Here is a 25,541-nt window from a genome sequence, read left to right on the forward strand (position 1 = left end):
GGTGTCTGTTTCTCCATTTTTGAATCTCTCTCTCTACCTCTTTCTGTCTCTGTCTCTGTCAGACTCCCTCTCTCTTCATTTCCACTTATGGTTCAGTAGGAAAAGCTCTCAGTTCTGCTGAAGGACAGATGTGACATCCAGGATGGTCTCTGTAAAAATATAAGCAAGGTCCAAATTAAATGCTTTTTGTTCAAAGAGTTGCCTTGGTCAGGGAACATTTTTTCCAGTAAGTAATTCACTGACTGAGGACATATCTGTGCATTTAACTAATAATAGTGGAATCTGTGATGAAGTAACAGTCACATGTAAAGGACATGTGATTTTATTAATGATCACTTAAAAGAAATATGTGACACTTTTTCTGAACTAAGAGTCTTGGACACATGAACTCTCATTTCTGGGTTGTGTGCTTTCAGCTGCCCAGATTAAGGCATGTAGGGCTGGTCAGCTTTTCTCTCAAGCAGGCTGTCACTTGATCCTTTTAATAACTGGCTACAGAAACACTTACTGGCTCTAAATTCAACCTCTCAGCTAATCAGCACCTGAGAGAATCTTGAGGTTTCCATGAAGATGAGTAAACAAACTTTCCTTAGTTTCCAGTATCTCTGATCCAGTGAACATGTGACTTTTTTCTTGTGAAACCCAAAAAGCCTTTCTCTCATCCCTTTATCCAGGAGACACACCTTTACTACTGTTTACCTCTGTGACAAACTCAGGTAGGAAATGAAACTTTAATGTTTATTTAACTGAACATCTTCCTAAGTAGGATAGCTTCAATGTGATGTAAGATTAAAGGGAATGTACTGAATGACAAGGTAGTCTCCTACTGTAGTCTTGGATCTGAAATTTCCTAGGTTGTGACTTTGAACTGAGCAGTTACTCATGTACTCAATAAATGCACCTTCACTTTCTTATTGATAATATAAGCTGGCAGGGCCTAGGATTTCCTGGGATATTGAGTCTTTACGAGGAGGGAAACACAATTTCTGGGATTCTTTTGGCTGAAACAGAAATTTATGTGAGTGTAAGAGAAGAACTGAGGGGCAATAAACATTTTGACAGCTGAGGCTGTACAACACTATGTTTGGCAATCCTGTATGAGAGAGTTTCCTTGACTGCCTTGTCCAGTTCAGCACCTGTGTCCTACTCAGTGGTCAGTGAGTAATCCTCCCGGTCCTGGGGCTTACAGTTAGAACTTGGCCTTCAGGATAGAGAAATGAGTAGCTGTTATATGCCTAGATCACTAGAACTGCTGTGTTTCCTGCTGTGGTTCTTTAGACAAAACCTCTAAGTTTAGTTTTAGTGCCAGGACTGCTTTTTGAGAGTGCCACCTTAGCTCTTGGTGTCTGAGGTAGCTGTGTGACCACTAGTCCATGGCTAGTATTCTCTGCTACATAGTAAGTTCCTGGAAGCATGCCTTCCAAAGTCAAACTCTGCCGTCCTTTAGCGGAATCTTTTCTCCATGTTAAAAGCAATTGTAAAAGTTGCTGACATATTAGTTTTATAGACTATGTGGAAATATCATATAACATACATTACATACCTTTTCCATTGCTCCCAGATTCAAATTCCTACCCATGTGTCACACTAAATTCTTTATTCTTTAAAATGCATCAGTTGAAGTATGCATTTTTCTTATATTCATTGGAACAAAATCAGAGTCTCATTGGCAAGTCCCTTAAAGAAAACTGAGTTTATTCTTGCTGCAATCTGAAACCACACCCAAGAAGAAGGTATCAGTCCTCAAGAGCTCTATACTTCATCAGCATAATCACAGTTTTTCTTATGTGTTTATTAATTAAGATTTGTTCATTTTGTATCCATTCTGCTGCTGCCTACTCTCTCTTACCATTCCACTCCAACCCACTCTCCTTAATCTACCACTATTCCCATTCTCTAATTCCCTTATAGGGGAGGCCCTCTTCAACCTTCTATCTGAGCCTAGGTTATCAGGTCTCATCAATGCTCCCTGTATCATCTTCCTCTGTGGCCTGATTCTCAGGGCATTGTTCTCCTTGTGTCCTGAATTGCCTCTACTTATGACACTCTTCCTGCCTCCTCTACTGCAGGTTTTCCAGAGCTCACAGGGAAGGAAGAAATTCATAGGGAAATCCAATTTAGAGCTGGGTGTTTTAAGGTCTCTGTCTGCATAATATCGGACTGTGGGTATCTGTATGCAATCCCAGTTGATGCTGAAGGAAGGATCTATGTGGGTATAAGATCATGACACTGATCTATCAATTTGAGGGCAGAGAGCAACATAGGTTAAAAAAAATGGCCTGTGTTGCTTGAATGTACTTAGGAGCCCTGGTTGAAAACCTCAATTAACTGTCACCCATTCTCCTTAGTGGAACACTGGTTTCTTCACAATAGATTGCCTATTGGTACTTTAACACCCAGTATTAGGAGACCACCTAATAAGTGAATATATACCATAAATTTCTCTCTGCATTTTATTTACTACACCCAGGTTGATTTTTCCTGGTTCCATCCATTTGCCTAAAAATATCATGATGTCATTTTCTTAGCTGAAAAGTAGTCCGTTATGGTAATATTCCACACTTTCTTTAATGGAGATTGTCATTCCTGTTAATTATTCCTTGGATGTTGCTACAACTTTAATCATTGTATTGCATGAAAACCTCTCAGGATAACTATATTCTTTTAGCCTAAGAGTACCTCCATCTTTTTCCACTTCCTGATGATTTGAATTGCAGTGTCATTTTGAAGCTCATCTATTTATATGTGGCATCTCTGGTAAAGAAATGTCTGGGAATGGTTAGGAGGTATTGTTAGATAATATAATTCCTATTTGAGTTATACTGTAGGAGGGTGTGCTTTGAGTCTGTTATGTCAATGAAAGTGACCTGACAAAGTCGAGTATCTGTCTCTTGGTCTTTATCACTTTAAATCTTTGTTTCTGTCGGTCTAGATCTCTCTATTTCTGAATATGACTCTCTAGCACTTACCCTCTCTGTCTTTCTCAGTGTCCTTCTCTGTGCCTGCTGCTTTTGGTTTAGTATGAAAAAGCTCTCAGTTCTGCTGAAGGACAACAATAAGATGTCTGATGGCTGACATGACAACCTGGATCTTCTCTGTAAAATTATAAGCAAGGTCCCAATTTAACGCTTTTTATTTGAATATTTGCCTTTGTCAAGGAGCATTTTCACAGGAAGTAATTCACCGAGTGAGGACATATGTATGCATTTAATGAATAATAATGAAATCTGTGAAAATATGAAAGTCACATGTCAAGGCCATCTGAAATAATTAATGAAGACTTAAAAGAAATATGCGACCATTTTCCTTAACTAAGAGTCTTAGACACAGGAACTGACATCTGGTTGTGTGCTTTCAGCTGCCCAATTTGAGGCATGTATGACTGCTCAGCCTTTCTCTCAAGCAGGCTTTCTACTTGGCCCTTTTAATAACTGGTCCCTAAAACTCCTACTGGCTTTCACCTGTTTCATGACATCATTCTCCCTCTCAGCCAATCAGCACCTGAGAAAAATGTTGAGATTTCCATGGGAATCAGTAAACAAACTTTCCTCAGTGTCCAGTATCTCTGATCCTTTGCACATGTGACATTTTCTTGTGAAACCCAACTAGTCTTTATCTCATCCATTTATCCAGATCCTACACCTTTACAAATCCTGTTTACTTCTGTCACAATGTCAGATTGGAAATGAGACTTTAATCTTACTTTATTTAATTGGACAGCTTCCTAAGTAGGGAAGCTACAAAGTGGTGTGGGGTTAAGGGTAAAATACGAATGGCAAGGTGGTCTCCTACTGTGGTCTTGGATCTAAAATTTCCTAGGTTGTGATTTAGAACTGAGCAATTATGGTGACCTCACTAAATATACATTCACATTCTTATTGATATAATAGGCTGGCAGGGTCTAGGAATCCTTAGCTTGTTGAGTCTTTAAGAGCAGGAAAAGAAAATGAAACCAGACAATTCCTGGGACTTGTTTGGCTGAAACAGAGAAAGAGCAGTGAGTGTCAAAAGAGAACTGCAGGACAATAAACTCTTTGACAGGTGGTGCTTTCCCACATTTGTTTTGCCAACAGATTATGACCAGGGTTGTCTTGGCTGACCTGGCTTAATTTGTGGCTGTGTCCTACTCAGTGGTCAGTGAGGAACCCTACTTGTCCTGGGGTTTCCACATAAAAATGTTCCTTCATGTCAGTGTAATTTGCCTAGGATACAAGAGTAGCTGTGTTACTTGCTCTGGTCCTCCAGACAAACCCTCTAAAAGTAATGCTCATGTCAGGACTGCTTGGTCAGAGGTGCAACCTGAGCTCATAGTGTCTGAGGTAGCTGGGTAACCACTAGTTCATTGCTAAGATTCTTGCTACATAATGAGTTCCTGGAAAGCATACCTTACAAAGTCAAACTCTGTCATTTTTAGCAGACTCTTTTTTCCAACTTAATGCCATTATTAAAGTTGTCAACATATTTTTATTGCTTTTGAGGGAATTTCATTTACTATACATTACACTCCTTTTCCATTGCTCCCAGGTACAAAGAACTACCCATGTGTCTCATTATTTTTTTTTCTTTAAAATACATCAATTATTCAGAGACTGAAAGATTTTTTTTTCTTTTTTTGTTGTTTGTTTGTTTGTTTTTTCAAACAGGTCTTTCACTTGCTTGTTTAGAGTCAGCCCAAGATACTTTGTATTATTAGTGGCTATTGTGAAGGGTGTTGTTTCCCCGATTTCATTCTTGGCCCTTTTGTTTTTGGTATACAGGGGGGCTTCTGATTTTTTGAGTTGATTTTGTATCCTGCCACTTTGCTGAAGGTGTTTATCCACTGAAGGAGTTCTCTGGTTGAATTTTTGGGGTCACTCATGTATATCATATCATCTGTGAATGGTGACACTTTGACCTCTTCCTTTCTGATTTATATCCCCTTGGTCTCCTTTAGTTGTCTTATTGCTTTAGCTAGGACTTCACGTACTATGTTGAAGAGATACGGAGAGAGTGGGCAGCCTTGTCTTGTCCCTGATTTCAGTTGGATTGATTTAAGTTTCTCTCCATTGAGTATGATGTTGGCTAGAGGCTGGCTGTATATTGCCTTTACTATGTTTAGCTATGTGCCTTGTATCCCTGATCTCTCCAAGACTTTAAACATGAATGGGTGTTGGACTTTGTCAAATGCTTTTTTGGCATCTAAGGAGATGATCATGTGGATTTTCTCCTTCAGTTTGTTTATGTGGTGGACTACATTGATTGATTTCCATATGATGAACCACCTTTGCATGCCTGGGATGAATCCTGCTTGGTCATATTGGATGATATCTTAGATGTATTCTTGGCTTCATTTTTCAAGAATTTAATTGAGTATATTTGCATCAGTGTTCATAAGAGAGATAAGTCTGAAGTTCTGTTACTTTTTTTTTTTTTTTTTTTTTTTTTTTTTTTTGGTCTGTGTAGTTTAGGTATCAAGGTGAATAAGGTGAATGTGGCTTCATAGAATGATTTTGGTAATGTTCCTTCTGTTTCTAATTTGTGGAATTGTCACACCCACGGCAGTTTCGTGGTATATGCTATAGGGTGGGAGACATGCTTTCTTCAGAAAATCGCTCCTTGGAAGGTCCATGGCAGACTCATCCAACTTGGAAGAGAGATGTATTCCGAGATTTCTACGCTTTTTCAGTTGTGGCTCTGGGGCTGGATTAATGAATTCTTTGATCTTTCTCTGTGACTCCTGAAACAGCACAACTAAGTTTATAAAAAAAAACTTATTATTTTTAGATTATTAAAAGCTTTAATAAAAATAAAATATAAAAGAAATGAGTTTAAGAAAAATAATGAATTAGATTTAGTATTAATAGGCATTAAGAATTGTGAGAAAATAATAGTCTCCTTCTTAAAAAATAATAGCATGAGAGGTGCAGATGGCAGGAGTTTCCCCTCCCTTCAGTGCCTTGTTTCTAAGGAAGATTATAAATCTTAGGTAGGACATATGTGAGGATGGTTAACAAAGGTGTAATTAGATTTTGATATAGAGAAAGATTTTGACAGGTATCTGACTTAGCTACTGACTTTCCTCTTCACTGGTTAGCAATAATGAAACTACATTTGAGATTTCTTTTTCTTTGTTTGCTCTGATCACAAAGTTTTTAGGCCAAGATTTCTTGTGGGCACTGCTTTATGTTTGACTACATTTTGAGTTAAAATGTAAACTTTGTATTCTTTTATAAAAGTCTAAATGTTCTGGGAAGTATGCCAATTTTAAGGTGCCTTTTGTGAAATCATTATAAAAATACTAGCTTGATTTCAGTAAAGTTCAGCAGAGTCAAAACCATCAAGGTGTCTCTGTCTGTCAATTCATCGAGGAAACCCTGTCTTCCCGTCCGAAGCCTTGTCCTCCTTCGGACTACTGGAGCCCGACTGAGCCGGTACCTGGCATGGAATAGTTTGGAGAGAATTGGAGTTAGCACTTCTTTGTAGATCTGGTAGAATTCTGCACTGAATCCATCTGGCCCAGGTCTCTTTTGGAAGGGTGACTGTTTTTAACTGCTTCTATTTCCTTGGGGAATATAGGACTATTCAATCGTTCTACCTGATCTTGACTTAATTTTGGTAGATGGATTCTATTTAGAGAATTGTCCATTTCTTTTAGATTTTCGAGTTTTGTGGCATATAGGCTTTTGTAGTACAACCTAATGATTCTTTGGATTTTCTCAGTGTCTGTAGTTATGTCCCCCTTTTCATTTCTGATTTTGCTGATTTGTATAGTTTCTCCATCTTGTTAATTTTCTCAAAGAACCAGCTTTTGGTTTTATTGATTCTTTGAATAGCTTTATTTGTTTCTAATTAATTGTCTTCAGCCCTGAGTTTGATTATTTCCAGCTGTCTGTTCCTCTTGCGTGTATTTGCTGCCTTTTTTTCTCCCTAGGGCTTTCAGTTGGGCCATTAAGTTGCTTGTATGAGATGTCACAAATTTCTTCTTGAAGGCACTTATATCTATGAATTTTCCTTTGAACGCTGCTTTCGTTGTGTCTCATAAATTAGGGTATGTTGTACCTTCATTTTCATTTAATTCTAGGAAGTCTTTAATTTCTTTTTTTCTTTCTTCCTTAACCGAGCTGTCATTGAGCAGCAAGTTGTTCAATTTCCATGTGCTCGTAGGCTTTTTCTAAGTCCATTGTTTTTGAGGTGTCACCTTAGTCAATGTTCATCAAATGGAATACAGGGGATTACTTCAGTCCTCTTGTATCTGTTGAGGCTTGCTTTGTGACCAACTATATGGTCTATTTTGGGGAAGGTTCCATGAGTTTCTGAAAAGAAGATATAGTCTTTTGAGTTTGGGTGGAAAGTTCTGTAGACATCTACTAGGGCCATTTCATTTAGAACTTTTGTAAGTGTGTTTATTACTTTCAGGCTTCTGTCTAAATGATCTGTCCCTTGGTGAAAGTTGGGTGTTGAAGTCTCCCTCTATTAAGGTGTTGGGATAGATTTGTGATTTGAGTTTTAATAATTTTTCCTTTATGGATGTAGGTGCACTTGTATTTGGGCCATGGATGTTCAGAATTGTGATGTCTTCTTGGTGGACTTTGCCTTTGATGAGAATGATGTGCCTCTCCGCATCTATTTTGATTAATTTTGATTGAAAGTCTATTTTATTAAATATTAGGATATCTCCCCCTGCTTGTTTTCTATAGGTCCGTTGGCCTGAAAGACACTTTTCCAGCCCTTTACTCTGAGGTAGTGTTTGTCATTGTGGCAGAGGGGTGTTTCTTGGGTGCAGCAGATATTGGATCCTGATTCCGCACCAATTTTGTTAGTCTGTGTATTTTTATTGGAGAGTTGAATCCATTGATGTTGATAGATAATAGTGACCAATGAACGTTAGTTTCTTTTATTGAGGACTTGCTGGTCATACTGTGTTCCATTGCTAGTTTTCTTTAATTGTCTTTGGGATATTATCTGTATGCTATATTTTCTTGGGTGAAGTTATTTTCATTGGATTGGAGTTTTCCTTCTAGTATTTTCTATAGGGCTGGTTTGCTGTGTAGATATTGTATAAATTTAGTTTTAGCCTAGAATGTTTTGTTTTCTCCATCTATGTTGATAGAAAGATTTTCAGGATATAGTAGTACTACAGAGCAATAGTAATAAAAACTGCATGGTATTGGCAAAGAAACACAAAGGAGCACCAAGGAAACTGAATAGAAGACCCAGAAATAAGCCCACATACCTATGAATATTTGATTTTTTGACTAAAAAAAGCCAAAACCATTCAATGGAAAAAAGACAGCATCTTCAACAAATGGTGCTGGTTCATCTGGATGACTCCATGAAGAAAAATTAAAATAGATTGATATTTATCACCATGGATAAAACCAAAGTCCAAGTGTATCAAAGACCTCAATATAAAACAAGATACTCTAAATCAGTTAGAAGAAGAATTGGGGAGATACTAGAACTCATCAGCACAGGAGACAACTTCCTGAACAGAACCTCAACAGCACAGGGTCTAAGAGCAACAATCAATAAATGGGACCTCATAAAACTGAAAATCTTCTGTAAAGCAAAAGTTTCAGTTTTCAGAACAAAATGACAACCTACAGACTGGAAAAGGATCTTCCACAACCCTATATCTGACAAAGGGCTGATATTAAGCATATAAAAAGAAGTAAAGAAGTTAAAAAGCAATAAATCAAGGAATCCAATTTAAAAATGGGGTACAGAGATAAACAGAGAATTCTCTGTAGAGGAATATAGAATGGCAGAGAAACACTCAAAGAGATGCTCATCATTCTTAGCCATCAGAGAGATTCAAATCAAAACTACCCTGATATTTTACCTTACATCAATTAAAATGGCTAAAATAAAGCACTCAAAGGACAACACATGCTGGAGAGGTTTTGGAGAAAGTGGAACCCTCCTCCATTACTGGTGGGAATGAAAACTGGTACAACCACTTTCGAAGTCTATCTGGAGCTTTCTCAGACAATTGGGAATAGTGCTTCCTCAAGACCTGGCTATACTACTCTTAGGCATATACCCAAAATTTGCTCAAGTACACAATAAGGACATTTGCTCAACCGTGTTTGTAGCAGTTTCATTTATAATAGCCAGAAACTGGAAACAACCCAGATGTCCATCATCAGAGGAATGGATACAGAAATTGTGGTATTTTTACACAATGGAATACTACTCAGCAATCAAAAATGAGGAAATCATGAAATTTGCAGGCAAATGGTGGAATCTAAAAAATGATAATTCTGAGTGTGGTATCCCAGAAGGAGAAAGACACACATAGTATATGCTCACTCATATAAACCTATAACATATGCTAAACATAATGAAATCTATACACCTAAAGAAGATAAACAAGAAAGAGGACCTGCAATAAGATTATCAATCCTCACTTAGAAAGACAAATGGGATGTGCATTGGACATAGGGGAAAACAAGTAACAGGACAGGAGCCTACCACAAAGGGCCTCTGACTCTACCTAGCAGTGTATCAAAGCAGATACTGAGGCTGATAACCAAACCTTTGGCAGAGTGCAGGGATTCATCTGAAAGAAGGGGGAGTTAGTATGTTGTGGATAGGATAGGAGCTCCACAAGGACCAAATATATCTGGGCACAGGGGTCTTTTCTGAGATGGACACTCCACCAAGAACATGTATGGCTATAACCTAGAACCACTGTTTGGATGTAGCCCATGGTAGCTCAGTAATCAATCAGTTTCCATAGTAAGGGAACAGGGACTATATCTGACAGGAACTCAATGGCAGGCTCTTTGATGTCCCCACCCCCCAAGGGAGCCTACTCTTGCTAGGCCACAGAGGAGGACTTTGCAGCCAGTCCTGAAGATACCTGATAAAACAGGTCAGAAGAAAGGCAAGGAGGTCTTCCCCAAGTGGACTTGGAAAGGGGTACAGAGGAGATGAGGGAGGGAAGGAGGGAGGGAGGGAGGGACGGAGGGAGGGAGGGAGGGACGGAGGGAGGGAGGGAGGGAGGGAGGGAGGGAGGGAGGGAGGGAGGGAGATATTGGGAGAGAATGAGAGATCAGGATACAGCTGGGATACAGAGTTAATGAAATATAACTAATAATAAAAAATAAACAAATAAAATGAAAACAAGAAAAAATACATTGATTGAATTGTGTGTTGTTCATATACTCATTGGAATATCATTAGTCTCCATGAAAGTCTCTTAAAAAATGTGAGTTCATCCTTACATCACCCTGCTACCACCCCAAAGAAGAATCCATCAGTCCTGAAGAGCTCTCTCTATATTTCATCACCTTGATCACAGTTTTTCTTATGCATTCATTTATCATGATTTGTTCACTTTGTATTCCTTCTGCTGCCCACTCTATCTTCTCCTTCCATTACACCCACTCTCCTTCTTCTAAACCTATGACTTTCTATACTTTCCTGATTGGGGAGGTCTTCCATCCCCTTCTATCTGTCCCTAAATCAGGTCTCATCAAGTCTGGTTGCATAATCTTTCTCTGTGGCCTGATTCTCAGGGCATTGGTATCCTTGTGTCTTATTTCCCTCTACTCATGACACTCTTCATGCCTCCTATCCTGCAGGCTTCCCAGAGCTCTGAGAGGATGTGAAATTTCATAGGGAAATCCCATTTAGAGATGGAAGTTTTAAGGTCTCTCTCTGAATAATATCAGAATGTGGGTCTTTATATATAATCCCATTTCATGCAGAAGGAAGCATCTGTGTGGACCCAAGAACATGGCACTGATCTATCAGTTGCGGGCAGAGAGCAACATATTTTAATTACAACAGACTGGGTTGCTTGATAATTTCCGTAGGATGCCCTCTCCCAACAACTAATTTAACTGCCACCCAATCCCCCTAGTACAATAGTTTGGTCACAATAGATGCCCTTTTGGAACTTTATCCCCCACTATTAGGAGACTTCCTAATAAGTGAACACATACCATAGTTGTTTTTATACATTGTAGTTACTTCACCCAGCATAATATTTCCTAGTTCCATCCATTAGTCTGAAAATATCATGATGTCATTTTCTTATCTGATACTTACCATAATACTGATTTTCTTATCTGATTTCTTACCATAATACTCCATTATGGAAATATTCCACATTTTCCACAAAAGAGAATGTCAGTCCTTTTCTTTGGACCGTGGAAGTAATTTGGTCTTTAAACATTGTATTGAATGACAAAATTTCAGTATAACTATGTTCTTTTGGCCTAGAAGTCCCTCCAATTCTTTTACTTCCAGGTAATTTGAGTTGCATTATCCACTTGGAGCTCATGTATTTACACATTTAGTTCCAGCGAGGATATGTCTCCTTAAGGTTTGGAGGTATGGCCTTATTAGATAACATTGTTTCTTTTTTTCCCAAATTTCTTTCTCAAACCTTTTGTCTTTCTTATACAGAAGGGCTACTGATTTTTTTAAACTAATTTGCTATCTAGGCACTTTGCTGAAGGTGCAGGAGTTCCCTGGTAGAAATTTTGGGGTCATGTAATTTGCAGGTAAAAGGTAAGAATAGGAAAGGATCATCCTGAGTGAGCTCTCCCAGAAGACACACATGGTATGTACCCACTCATGTAGATATATAGTATACAATAAACCTACTAAAATCTGTACACCTAAGGAAACTTATCAAGAGGGAGGACTCTGACTAAAATTGCACAGATGTAGCCCATGGCAGTTCAGTGTCCATGTGAGTTTCATAGTAATGGGAAGAGGGATTGACTCTGACATGGCCTGATTGGCCTGCTCTTTGAAATCCTCACCCTGATCAGGGAGCAGCCTTACCTGGCCACAGAAGAAGACAGTAGAGCCACTCCTGATGAGATCCGACAGAGTAGAATCAGAAGGAAAGAGAGGAAGACCTCCCCTATCTGTGGACTTGAGGAGGGTCATGCATGGACAGGGGGAGTTATAGTGGGTTTGAGAGGGGAAAGGGAAGGGGTTTACAAGGGATAAAAACTGAATAAAGTTCAATTAATAAAAATTAAAGTAAAATATTATTAAAAACACATAATTCCTTTTGTAGTCATATTATAGGAGGATGTGCTTGGCAGGTGATATGCCCATGAAAGTGACCAAACAGAATGGAGACTCTGTCTCTTGGTCTCTTTCAATTTTTTATCTTTGTTTCTGTCCTTCTCCATCTCCAGCTCTTTCTCTCTCTTGCTCTGTCTATATCTCTCTCTCTGCCACTTGTGGTTCAGTATGAAAAGCTGTCAGTTCTGCTAATGGACTACAGCAAGTAGACTGCTTGTTGATGAGACATCTTGGATAGTCTCTGTAAAAATATAAGCAGGGTCCCAATTAAATACTTTTTTTTTTCAAAGAGTTGCCTTGGTCAGGGAGCATTTTCCAAGTAAGTAATTCACTGAATGAGGACATATCTGTGCATTTAATAAATAATATTGGAATCTGTGATAATATGAAAGTCACATGTCAAGGCCACCTGTTGGTATAATGTTCTTTTGAAATGTACACACCTTACCCTTTTTCATTCAAGTGCTGATTTCTCCCCCAACTCTCTGGTTTCAATCTGAATATTGCATTGTGATACTTATTCTAAGCATCCTCTCTCAACTGTAAACAGGCCAAAAAAAAAAAAAAAAAAAACCAATGTTGTGCATAGGGAGGAGCCAGAGGAAAGGGAAGAGGGGAGGAGCTAGAGGGCAGGAAATGAGTTGGAGGAGAAAGAGCAAGGAAGCAAGGAGAGCTTGTAGACAGAGCTGGAGCAGAGATCTTGGAGGATGAACCAGACCTAAGATATCACTAAAAGCAAGTATAATGTAGGAAATCTAAATGTTATTCAACAATGAGGGCTTGGAGGTTTAGGAAGGAGTAACTATTGCCTAGCATTGTGTTCTATGTTAACTAATAAAAACAGTATCTGTGTGGTGATTTGGTTATACAGATGTTTAGTATTAACAGCTGCTTTACTTAAAGATAATTATTAGTAAAAATTGTCACTTACAAAAAAAAAAAAGCACCCAACTAATGTAAGTATCCACACCCTTTAAATCATACTTAAACATAATTTGTGGGGGGAATAAGCGCCCAGTGATAAAGTCAAAACTTAAAAACTACAAACTCCCAGGTCAGTGACTTCTATTTAAGAGAGAGGTTCTTAAACCAGCCCAGGGTCAAAAGACAGCCTATTGTGGGCAGACCTGAGACTTTCATAACAAAACTGGCTTCTGCTGCAGTTTAACTGAGGGGAAAACAAGCATGGCTACTTTTATACTGTGGCTGGCTCAACTGGCTCATTTCCCCACCATGGCAGGAAAGAAAGGAACTGGAGGGAAAAAAAAATTTTAGACAGAGTTTGGCGTAAAAATTAAAAAAAAAAAAAAAAAGTGCACAGCAGAGGGTGTTTTAATCCCTTTTGGCTTCTTTTGGCTGTGATAGTCATGGATCTGGTTGCAATATGTTTAATGGTGTTGGTTCTTCTCCATACATACACCAAGAAAGTTGAAGGAGAAAAATGGGGGGAAAAAAACAAGTATTAGAATACTGAGTTACAGACAAGAAAAAGATCACATTTCCTAGAAATTACATTAATAATGGCTAAAATTCAAATGACCAACCGGGCTTTGTTTGTTTCAGTATAAATTGCCACAACTGATCCCAAACCTAAAATTTTCTTTTCTCTTTGTTTGATTTTCATATTTCATATAAAGTCTTTGGGTTACAATGATACTGATTATACATATACATATATATGTATAATCAGCATCATATATATATATTCACACATATATATGTAAATGTCTGAACAAGATGTTGAAGGCCTTTCTTCCCAACAAAAGTAAAAAGAAACAGGCAGATCTGTGAGTCCTGATCAACCTAATTTACATAATAAAAGCCAAGATGACAACTCCTGCTGTTTAGCCATTTGCAGAGATAATCTAAGATTCAAAATGACAAAATTTTCCTTAATGTTATCATGTAAAGTCTTTTTTCTTAATAATAGATGTTATGTTCTTACTGATCTAAAGGTAGAATTCACACCATTTTTAGGTTTATGTGAAGAGAAATAAAGTTACACTGCTCTGAAAACTTCCTTATTCTTTTAAACATGAGACATTTCCATGGAAGAAAAATGTTGGTCATGCATATAAAAAAGACACAGGAGGCTTAAAGATGTCAAAGTACATGCCAACCTAAAAACTAAAAAATTGTTTCATGTGTTTAAAAAAAAAACAAAACAAACTGTCCATCCCATATCAAAAAAGGGGAAGTCAAAGATAGCCAAAAACAATGTAAAAATCCAGGTACAAGATGGCTAGGGTAAATGCTAAGGGGAAGAGAGTTTATCTGCTAATGTTAAGAGAGTTTAAGTAAAGATAAGCTATAAATCATAACTGTTCACTGTGTATAAAAAAGGAGCATGCCAAAAAATAGCCACTATCAATGTAAAGCCAAGGTACACAATGACTAGGATATACTTAAATGCTAAGGGTAAGAGAGTTTAAATGCTAATGCTAATAGAGTTTATTAACATTTGGCTAAAACGGCATAACTGCCCAGGCTGTATAAAAAAGGGGCAAGCCAAAAAATAGTCAATATCAATGAAATGCCCAGGAAAAAAGATGCCTAAGTTATGCTTAAATGCTAAAGTAAGAGGGAGTTTAAATAAAGTTTGGCTATAAAGGTATAACTACCATTCTATGTAAACCACAAGATAGGACAGATAGCCACAACATAAAAATCTAGGGCTAAATCTCTAAACAGGTACAAGATACCTACAGTTTCCTGTCATTTTAAATTTAAAAGATTATATAAAGTTTACTTAAAACATATATTTTCTATTACTCAAGGCAACCAACTTGTCTCTCTAATCAGAAGCTTCTCTAGGGAAATAGGTAGGTACTTGTCCAAATACAACAGGCAAACAAGAGCCAAAAAAAATATTTTGATCTATCCAACTTTGTTTTGATTTCAACATAATAATAATATGTTCATTAATAATGGTAACTTATATTGCTCTGATCCCTTTACTTGGGAGCAACTCTAAAACTAACTGAGACATAAAATGTATCTCCAGCTAAAAACTACAACAATACTTGGCCAATAAATCTTTGGCTATAAAATCCTCAAAATGCTAACCTTTTAATTTGCATAGATAAAATTGGCTTACAGTTTAGATTCATCCTGCACAGCTCATACATTTTAATTTTAGAACTCTATCATGCTTGTGAGAAATTATATGTTTGCAGAACAAAAGAACTGGACACCAGAGATTGTGGATCAAACCTAATGGAATCATTCTTCAGCATGATGAGACATTGACACATCTGTTTCAGCATCTTCCATGTTCTAGCATTCTCTTTGTTCCTGCCTCGACTGCTTCAATTGCTGTTTCACATCAAATTGTGTTTCTCATCAGAGTCCCAAAATAATTTGAACAAAGCTACTAATTTTAATTGGTCCAGCATTTTAGACTGTTCCAAAGAAAACTTTTATTAAGTCTGAAATTTCTCAACATTCAAAGATTAGGGCACAAATGTTATTGTTTGCTTAATTAACCACTTTTTCCCAATTTTATTTGGGCCCAATAAAGGTTTTCTATATGTCCAAAATGTCAGCTAGAAGAAATCCGTGAGAACAACATCCAATTTTTCTTAAATGGGGTTGTGTATGTTTTTGGTTGTTTGCTATGGCTACAAAATTTTGTCATTGGGAGATGTTTATTATTAATGGTCTTATTCAAAGTGAAACAAGGAATATACAGGGATATCTTACAGGAATAGAAAAAAAGATTATTGAATCTACTCAACTTAGGGTTTTATTAGTTTTTCTCAAATAAGGTTAATTTTAACTCTGGTATGTAATTTTGCATATTGATGCAAAAATAAGTCTATTTTTGATACATTGGTATAAGCTTTAGTATATTGATACAATTTCAAGGCTACTTCCAATACTTTTAAAGTGCTATTAAAAACTGGTTAGGGTATAAGGTAATGCAAGTTATTTGCTAGTTATTGAACTCATTGTCATGTCAGACGCTAGTCTACTTAATCACAGGAGTATACATCCTAGGTTTGACAGATAGAAATGATTTTGTAGACAGATCTATTTATTATATAAAGATAGTCTTCAAAAACATCAGAGACCTACAGAATATGACATTTAAAATATTTTTATTATTTTAAAGATTCTTTGATAATGAGACAGGTTACCTCCTGGCAGCACCCTGTCTACCTGAAAGAATATAATGAGCATCAAAGAACCTCCATATGGAGATGGCCTCAAATGTGACAAACGAGCCACTTGGGTAAAGAAAATAGCCTCACTTCTAGACAGACAAATTGTGCCAAAATGGGCAAGCTATTGCAGGACTAGTTGACTGCCAAACTCTGCCAAGACAGGGTAAGCAAGTCCTAAATAGTTCCTGCTTTACATATATGTCTGTCAAATATTCTGAGCCAGGAGGCTGAAAATGATGCTCCTACTTTATGGAGAGTTATGGGTGACTGTTCAAACAGCAAAATGTTTCTGACTATTTCATTTTTCTTTTTTGGAAGCAGCTAACATGCACCTCCTATTTAATCAATAACTAATTTTATTACTTCTCAAGTCTCTGTTGGGGTTAAAGACCAAATAGTCATAGTGCCACATTTAGGATTAAGTTGTTAAAAGTTAAGAAATCCTTTTATATAGGTAATACCAATAAGGATAAAACTTAATTTAGGTATAGAACTTTTAACTTTTCAAGATTAATATGATAACCAGATGCTTTCTTCTATGTTGCTAAATACACATGGACTAAACTTTGCACATTTAGATTTTAACTAACAGTTTTCATAATTTCATAATTATTATTGCATTGAAAGAAAAGAAGTCTTCTATTGGACTTATAGGGGGAAATGTTGGTATAATGTTCTTTTGAAATGTGTACACCTTACCCTTGTTCATTCAAGTGCTGATTTCTCCCCCCCCACACACACACACTCTCTGTTTTCAATCTGGATATTGCATTGTGATACTTATTCTAAGCATCCTGTCTCAATTTTGTGTAAACAGGCCAAAAGAAAACAACTAGCCCTAATGTTGTGGAAAGAGAGTGCCTAGAGGACAGGAAAGAGGGAAGGAGCCAGAGGGCAGGAAATGAGTAGGAGGAGAAAGGACAAGGAGAGCTTGGAGAGGGAGCTGGAGTAGAGATCATGCAGAATGTGGAGCATGAACCAGACTTAAGATATCAGTAAAAGCAAGAATAATGTGAGAAATCTAAATGCTATGAAATTATGAGGGCTTGGAGGTTTAGGATGGAGTAACTATTGCCCAGCCTTGTGTTTTATGTTAACTAATTAAATCCAGTCTCTGTGTGGTAATATTTGGTTATACAGCTGTTTTGGATTAACAGCAGCTTTACTAAAAGATAAATCCATAGTAAATATTAATTCATTCTTAAAACAGCTACCTGACTTTGTTAATGAATACTTGAAAGAAATATATTGCACTTTACCTGAAATAAGAGTCTTGGACACACAAACTGTCAGCTCTGTGTTGTGTTCTTTCAGCTGCCCAAATTGCGGCATGTAGTGCTGCTCAGCCTTTCTCTCAAGCAGGTTATAAACTTGGCCCTTTTAACAACTGTCTCCTGAAACTCTTACAAGCTTTAACTTGTTTCATAACATCAGTCTCCTGCTCAGCCAATCAGCACGTAACCATTGTGATGTCATAATAGCATTGGGTTGTCATGATGAATTTTGATGTCATGATGTCAAAATAGCATTTTGATGTCAACATAGCATTAGGTGTCCTAATGTCATTGTGAAGTCTGCCTGTTGTGAAGTCATATTAGCATTTGATTTGAAAATTCCATTGTGATGTCATACCAAGATCATGTCCTACACCATTGTGATGTCATAATAGCAAGGTGAATGCATAACACCATTGTGATACAATAATACAATTTTGATATCGTAGCATTGTGAAGTGATAATAGCATTGTGATGTCATAATACCATTTTGATATAATTATTTTTTGCATTCATAATGGCATTGTGATGGCATAATAGCATTGAGATGTCATAAGAGCATTAACATGTCCTAATATCATTGTAAATTCATACCATTGTGAAGTCATAATAGCATTGTAATATCATAAGGCCATTGTGATGTCATAACAAACATGTCATAAGATAATTGTGAGGTCATCATAACACTATGATGTCATACAAGCAGTGTCATGTCATAATACAATTGTATTGTCATAATAGCATTTTAAAGTCATAATAGCATTCTGAAGTCATAACATGATTGTGATGGCATAATAGCACTGTGATTTCTTTATAGGGTTGTGATGTCATCATACATTTTGATGACATAATTGCAATGTGATGTAAAAACATTCCTGTGATGACATAATAGCATTGTGTTTTCATGTCACTGTGATGTCCTAATAGCATTTAGATATCAAAATAGCATTGTGAAGTCATAATATCATTGTGGTGTCATAACACCATTGCAATGTCATATTATTGTGATGTCATAATAACATTTTGAAGTCATAATAGTATTGAGATGTCATAATATTATTGTGAGATCACAATTCATTTGTGAAGTCATAAAACAATCATATCTTTATAGAATTTTGATGTCATAATAGCACTGTGATGTTATGATGAATTTTGATGTCATAATAACATTATGATAACAAAATAGAATTGTGACATCATCATATCATTGTAAAGTCACACCATGGTGAATTCATAATAGCATTTTGATATCAAAATTTCATTGTGAAATTATACCATAATCATGTTGTAATACCACTTAGATATCATAATAGGATGGTAATGTCATTATACCATTGTGAAGTCATAATACCTTTTTGAAGTCATAATAGCATTGTGATTTTTTTAACAGTATGGTGATACCATAATAGCACTGTTACTTCATAATATCATTGTGATGTCTCATCATTGTGATGTCATAAAAGCATTTAGATGTCATACCATTGTGTTATTAAAATAACTTTTTGAAATCATAATAGCATTGTCATGTAAAAATAATATTGTGATATCAAATAACAATGTGATGTCATAATAGCAATGTAAGATCATACCAGTGGAATGTCATTTTGATGTCATAATAGCATTGAGACATTATACCATTACCATGTCAAAATAGCATTGTGATGACATAATTCCATTGTGATGTTAGTTTCTTTGTCCAAGACTCTTAGTTAAGTGAGTCTGTTACATGTTTCTTTCAAGTAGTCATTAATAAAGTCACTAGTCCTTGACATGTGACTTTAATATTATCACAGATTCTAATATTTTTTTTTATTAAATGCACAGATATGTCCTCACTCAGTGAATTATTTACTGTGAAAATGCTCCCTGACTAAGGCAAAGCTTTGAACAAAAAACATTTAATTGGGACTTTGCTTATATTTTTACAGAGAACATCCAGTTGGCAAGGAGTCATCTTGTAGTTGTTCTTCAGCAGAACTGAGAGATTTTCCTACTGAACCACCAGCAGCAGGCAGAGAGAGGGAGACTGAGAGAGACAGAGAGAAAGATGTTGAGAGACAGATTCAGAAATAGAGAGACTGAGGCCTACAGAAACAACCATATAAAGTGACAGAGATAGAGAGACAGAAACCCATTATGTCTGGTCACTTACGTTGGCATATCAACCTCAAAGTAAACCTTCCTAGGGACTTCCAGGCTAAAAGAACATAGTTATCCTGATAGTTTGTCATTCAACACAATGATTAAAGTCCAGCAACTCACAAGGTATAAAGAACAGGACTGACAATCTCCTTTGGAGAAAATATGGAATATTTTCAAAACGGAGTATTATTCAGTTAAGAAAATGACATCATTTTCAGACAAATAGATGGAACGAGAAAAAATCATTCTGGGTAAAGTAACTAAAATGCAAAAAGACAAATATGGTATGTATTCACTTATTTGGAGGTCTCCTAACAGTTGGGGGTAAAGTTCCAATAGGCCATCTAATTGTGTTCAAACCCATCTTCTACTAAGGAGATTGGGCGGCAGTGAATTGAGCAGTTGGGTCAGGGCATCCTACAGAAATTTTCAAGCAACCCAGGCTGTTGTTATTAAAATATGCTGCTCTCTCTCCTCAACTGGTTGATCATTGCCATGTTCTTGGATCAACAGAGATGCTTCCTTCTGCATCAAATGGAATTGATAAAGAGACCCACAGTCCAATATTATGCAGACAGAGAGACCTTAAAGCACCCGTTCTAAATCAGATTTCCCTATGAAATTCTCCCTACCTTCAGAACTCTGGGAAGTCTGAGGGAGAGGAGGCAGAAAGAGTGTCATAAATAGAGGGAATTGAGGACACAAGGAGAACAATGTCTTGAAATCAGGCCACAGAGGAAGATGATGCAGCCAACCTTGATGAGAACTAATAAGCTTGGTTCAGATAGAAGGGGGAAGAGGAACACCACATCAGAGAACTAGAGAAAGGGCATAGGGGTACAAGAAGGAGTGTAGTTGGGCCTGGAAGGAGAAGAAAAAAAGGGCAGCAGAGGGGATACAAAGTGAACAAATCATAATAAATAAATACATAAGAAAAACTGTGATCAAGGTGATGAAGGATAGTTCTCTTCAGGATGGATGGCTTTTTCTTGGTGGTGGTTCCTGGGTGCAGCAAGGATGAACTGAGTTTTCTATAAGGTACTTAGCATTGAGTCTCTAATCATCTACTGATAAGTATATGAACAACACATACTACGATTGATGAATTAAAACAAAACAAAAAACAACAAAAAAAAAAACGATTATTAGTGTGACACATCAGTAGGAATTTGAACCTGTAGGCAATGGAAAAGGAGTAAAATGTATGTTATTTGAAATTATCATATAATCAATAAAAATAATATCTTGACAACTTTTACAATGGCTCTTAACATGGAGAAGAGATTCTGATAATGGAGCCAGAGTTTGCCTTTTAAGGCATGCTTTCCAGGAATCATTATATACTGAGAATTCTAGCAATCTACTAGTGGTTACCCAGCTTCATCTGACCCCATAAACTCAGGTGGCACCTCTGAACAAGCAGTGCTGGAACAAACACTATGTTCAGAGGGTTTGTCTGGAGGACAACAGCAGGAAACACAGCTAAGCTTTTGTCCTTGGTATAAAACACAGACCCATTTCTCTGTCCTATAGGACCATTTTTATCTGTAAACCCCAGGACAAGGAGGAGTGCTCACTGACTAATGAGTAGGACAAAGCTGCCAATCCAGCCACGTCAGACAAGGCAACCCTACTCATAGAGGTTTGACAACACTAGTGTAGAACAGCATCATCTGCCAAACAATTCATTGCCCTTTTGTTTTCCTTTTATATACACTGATCTTTCGCTGTTTTGGCCAAAACAGTGCCAGGAATTGTCTGTTTTCCTTCTATTTTCCCCGCTCTTAAAGAATCAATAATGCAGGGAATCCTATGCCATGACAGCCTAATATATCAATAAGAATGTGAAGGTCCTTTTAGTGAGTCCACAAGTAACTGCCCAGTTCAAGTCACAACTTGGAAATTTCAGATCCAATACCACAGTTTGGGACAACCTTTTTATTAGGTACATTCCCCTTAATCCCATATCACTTTGAAGCTTCCCTACTTATTAAGCTGTCCAAATAAATAAAGTAATATTAAAGTTTCATTTACTAAAAAACATTGTCACAGAGGTAAACAGGATTAACTTGTGGTCTCTGGATAAAGGGATAAGATAAAAGCTTGTTGGGTTTCATGAGAAAAAGTCACAAGTGCATAGGATCAGAGATACTGGACAGTGAGGAAAGTTTTTTACTCATCTTCATGGAACCCTAAGATTCTCTCAGGTGCTGATCGGTTGAGAATGAGATTAATGTCATGCAACAGGTGCAAGCCAGTAGGAGTTTTGGAGCTAGTTATTAAAAGGGCCAAGAGGACAGCCTGCTTAGGAGAAAGGCTGAGCAGCCCTACATGCCTCAATCTGGGGAACTGAAAGCACAAAACGCAGAGATGACAGTTCCTGGGTCCCAGACTCTTAATTAAACAAAGTTTCACATATTTCTTTCAAGTGTTCATTAATAAAGTCATGTGTCTTTGATATGTAACTTTCATATTATCATGGATTTCATTCTTATTTGTTAAATGAACAGATATGTCCTCACTCAGTGAATTACTTACTGAGAAAATGCTCTCTGACCAAGGCAATTCTATCAACAAAACCTTTTATTTGGAAAATGCTTATATTTTTTCAGGGAACATCCAGGATGTCACAACAGCAAGCAGTCACCATGTTTTAGTCCCTCAGCAAAACTGAGAGCTTTTCATGCTGAAGCACATGTGGCAGGTAGAGAGAGATACTTAGAGACACAGAGTAAGAAACAGGCAGAGACACAGATTCAGAAATAGAGAGACCAAGACCAACAGAAAAAAAATTGAAGTGACAGAGACCAAGAGACAGAGACTCCACTCTGTCTAGTCACAATCATTAGCATGTCAACCTCAAAGCACAACCTTCTATAAAATAACTACAATTGGAATTATATTATCCAATAAGGCCATGCCTCCTAATACTTCCCTGACATTTCCTGAGTGGGAACTCCACATGTTAATAGATGATCTTCAAATGGACATTGCAATTCAAATCACCTGCAGGAGGGAATTCTAGGCTAAAAGAACATAGTTATCCTAATAGTTTGTCATTCAATATAACAATTAAAGTCCCAGCAACTTCCAAGTTCTAAAAGAACAAGACTGACAATCTCCTTTGGGGACAATGTGGAATATTTCCATAACAATTATTATTCAGCTGAGAAAATGACATCATGATATTTTCAGACAAATGAATGGAATGAGGAAAAATCATTCTGGGTGAAATAAATAAATGTAGAAAGCCAAATATGCTATGTATTCACTTATTAGGAGGTCTCCTTATACAAGGGAATAAAGTTCCAACAGGTCATCTATTGTGAACAACCAGTCTTCCACTAGGGTGGTTAAGTGGCAGTTAATAGAGTTATAGTGCCAGGGAATCCTATGGAAATTTCAAGAAACTCAGGCTGTTGTTATGAAAATATGTTGTTCTCCTCCTTCATCTGATAGATCAAAGCCAATGTTTTGTGTCCACAGAGATGCCTCTTTCTGCATCAAATGGGATTGCATACAGACACCCACAGTCTGATATTACATGGACAGAGAGACCTTAAGACACCCAGCTCTAAATGGGATTTCCCTATGAAATTCTCCAACCGATCAGAGCTCTGAAGATTCTGCAGGAGAAGAAGGAAGAAGAGGGTCATAAGTAGAGGGAATTGAGGACAAAAGGAGAACAATACCCTGAAAATCAGGCCACAGAGAATGATGATACAGGCAGCCTTGATGAGACTTGATAAGGTAAGTGAAGATAGAAAGGGGGGGGGAGGATCTACCCTCTCAGGGAACTAGAGAAAGGACATAGGGTTAGAAGAAGGAAGGTGGGTGGGAATGGAAGAGAAGAGGGAAGGGGTAGCAGAGGGGATACAGTGTAAACAAATCATAATAAGTAAATACATAACAAAAACTGTGATCAAGGTGATGTAGTATAATTCAGGGAACCCTACATCCTGCCAGCCTATTATATCAATAAGAATGTGAAGGTACAGGTAGTGAGTATGCCAGTAAATGCTCAGTTCAAACTCACAACCTGGGAAATTTCAGATTCAAGAGCACAATATTTGACCACCTTGTGATTCAATACATTCCCCTTAATCCTACATCACTTTGAATCTTCCCTACTTTGGAAGCTGTCCTATAAAATAAACACTAAAGTTTCAATTCCTACATGACATTGTCACAGAGGTAAACAGGAGTAAAGGTGTGGGATCTGGATAAAAGGATAAGAAAAAGTCTTGTTGGGTTTCACAAGAAAAAGTCCTGTGTGCACAGGATCAGAGATACAGGACACTGAGGAAAGTTTGTTTACTAATCTGCATGGAAACCTCAAGATTCTCTCAGGTACTGATTGGTTGAGAGGAAGAATGATGTCATGAAACATGTGCAAGCCAGTAAGAATTTTAGGAGCTAATTATTAAAAGCACCAATTGTACAGCCTACATGAGAGAAAGGCTAAGCAGCTGAAAGCAAACAATCCAGAGATGAGAGTTCAACTCTGTTACATATATCATTCAAGTGGTCATTAGTAAAGTCAGGTGTCCTTGACATGTGACATTTACCTTATCACAGATTCTATTGTAATTTATTAAATGAACAGATATGTCCTCTGTCATGGAAATATTTACTGGGGAAATGCTCCCTGACCAAGGCAACTCTTTGAACATAAGGTGTTTAAGTGGGACCTTACTTATATTTTTACAGAGACCATCCAGGATGTCACATCAGCAAGCAGTCATCTTGTTACAATCGTTCAGCAGAATTGATAGGTTTTCATATTGAACCACAAGGGTCAGGCAGACAAAGGGACACGGAAAGACACACAGAGAAAAAGAGCTAGAGAGACAGATTGAGAAATAAAGAGACCAAGACCTACAGAAAGAAAGATACAAAGTCACAGAGACTGAGAGACAGAGATGCCATCTCTATGGTCATGTTCATTGACACATCAACCTCAAAGTACACCCTCCTATAATAGAAGGCCAAAATGAATTATATTTTTTAATATTTTTTATTTTAATTTTTATCAATCACACTTTATTCACTTTGTATACCCCCATAACTTCTCTTCCCTCACAATCCCACCTTTCCTCTCACTTGTCTACACATGCCCTTTCCCAAGTCCATGGGCACAGGAGATCTTCCTCTCTATCCTTCTGATCCTAGTGTATCAGTTCTCATCAGAAGTGGCTGCATTATCTCCTTTGTGGCCTGGTAAGGCTGCTCCCCCATCAGGATGAGATGAGCAAGGAGCAGACCAATCAGTTCATGTTAGAGGCAATCCCTCTTCCCATTACTATGGAACCGACTTGGACATTGAACTGCCATGAGTTACATCTGTGCAGGGTTTCTAGGTTATCTCCATGCATGGAAATTTGTTGGAGTATGAGTCTCAGGAAAGACCACTGTGCTCAGATTTTTTGGTTCATTGCTCTCCTTTTAGAGCTCCTGGCCTCTCCAGATCTTCTTATTTCCCACTTCTTTAAATAGATTCCATGCATTCTGCCCAACATTTGGCAATATGTCTTAGCATCTGCTTTGATAGTCTCCAGGGTAGAACCTTTCCGAGGCTCCTAACTTGTTCCCTGTTTTCTGCTGCTTATGATTTCTAACCTCTTTGCCTTTCAGGATGGGGATTGAGCATTTTAGCCAAAGTCCTCTTTCTTGATTAATTACTTTTATGTGTACAGATTTTAGTAGGTTTATCATATATTATATGTCTATATGAATGAGTATATACCATATGTGTCTTTGTGCTTCTGAGTAGCTCACTCAGGATTATATTTTCCAGTTCCCACCATTTACCTGCAAATTTCATGATTTCCTTGATTTTTATTGCTGAGTAATATTCCATTGTGTAGATGTTCCACCATTTCTGTATCCATTTTTCCGTTGGGGGCATCTGGATTGTTTCCAGGT

The 25,541-nt window shown here is 37.3% G+C and overlaps 1 pseudogene; it reads right to left on the reverse strand.

Moving 5' to 3' along the window:
- Nucleotides 1-25,541, reverse strand: part of LOC110544736 (A disintegrin and metalloproteinase with thrombospondin motifs 6-like) — a 65,008-nt pseudogene that overhangs the window by 21,334 nt on the left and 18,133 nt on the right.

The sequence above is a fragment of the Meriones unguiculatus genome, assembly GCF_030254825.1.
Source record: "Meriones unguiculatus strain TT.TT164.6M chromosome Y unlocalized genomic scaffold, Bangor_MerUng_6.1 ChrY_unordered_Scaffold_23, whole genome shotgun sequence".
In the NCBI taxonomy this organism is placed as follows: Eukaryota; Metazoa; Chordata; class Mammalia; order Rodentia; family Muridae; genus Meriones; species Meriones unguiculatus.